Here is a 1,062-nt window from a genome sequence, read left to right as displayed (position 1 = left end):
GTTGTTGTGTTCCACCATTTCTGAAGACAACACTCAACCGAGTCAGTTTCTTGAGGAATGGAAAAAATCTGTAGAAAGAAACATTGTGGATCTGTTGGACAATCCAGACTATCCTAATAATCTGAGACTAAAATTTTTATTCAAATCGTCTTTTGTAAGACTTCCAGTACAGGAGAAAGAGGCGCTTGTGTCTCTAAGTATTATATCAGGATTTTAACCTGTCGGTAGCTGCAGCTGTCATGGGTATTAAAACAAACCTTGAGGCCAAAAGGATGTTGCATAGGCTTCGGAGGAAATGGCTTCTCGACTCTGGGTGCAAACCTGATTCATTTGCGATGCATAAACTGCTTCAGTTCTTTATTAGAGAAAGAGGAGAAGATGAAATGAAAGAAACAGTGCTGAGTTCAAAAGCTCGCTTTTGTGCATTTTACGTTTCTCTTTTTGAGAAGTTGAACGAACAGTTCGTGACAGGACATTCAATGCCAGCATTTGTTGAGTTCTATGAAGAGAAGCAAAATATCGTTCAGAGTCTAACAGAAAGTTGTTCAGATCCTAAGACATGTGACGCTGTTTTTGGTGTTTTGATAAAAGCAGAGATATTCTTAGATTCCCTTTTCTGTTGCGAAGGAGAAGTCGTTGACAAAATTTACGAATCAGCAATCAATGCGGCGATGAATGTGGCGATGTCCCCTCTATTAACTATGTTGCAAGTAAGTTAGGCTTTTCGATTTCTCTATACCGTACACCGTGAATTACAAGCTTTTGTAGTTGCTTGACAACTTGATTCTATAACAGCCTGCAGGCCACCTCTGACTCGTTTTCAACCTTCTTACATTATGAGACGTTTAACTTCTGTTTTAGTACCTGTTAGAGCAATGAAAGATTTCACAGGCACTGGCTGAGAAAAAATCAAGATGAACTATCTTCACCTCAGACCACATTTTATTGCGTAGAGGTATACGACCTTAATTACATATCTAATTAATGGCTTTAAAATACGACATCCTCGAAAATATTAGCAGAGTGTAAACAGAAAAGAGACATCTAACAAGTTCCAATAAT

The 1,062-nt window shown here is 38.3% G+C and overlaps 1 protein-coding gene across 1 annotated transcript in view; it reads right to left on the bottom strand.

The window, feature by feature from the left end:
- Positions 1-924: 924 nt before the first annotated feature.
- Positions 925-1,062, bottom strand: part of LOC148727832 (E3 ubiquitin-protein ligase pellino homolog 2-like) — a 7,639-nt gene continuing 7,501 nt past the window's right edge. Inside the window, exon 9 of the mRNA XM_088724875.1 lies at positions 925-1,062. This exon is cut by the window's right edge and continues 279 nt beyond it. The gene's annotated coding sequence lies outside the window, so the exon portion shown is untranslated.

Source organism: Stylophora pistillata, chromosome 6, assembly GCF_964205215.1.
Source record: "Stylophora pistillata chromosome 6, jaStyPist1.2, whole genome shotgun sequence".
Lineage (NCBI taxonomy): Eukaryota > Metazoa > Cnidaria > Anthozoa > Scleractinia > Pocilloporidae > Stylophora > Stylophora pistillata.
The sequence above is the reverse complement of the archived record's forward strand: the minus strand, read 5'-3'. Positions and strand labels throughout refer to the sequence as shown.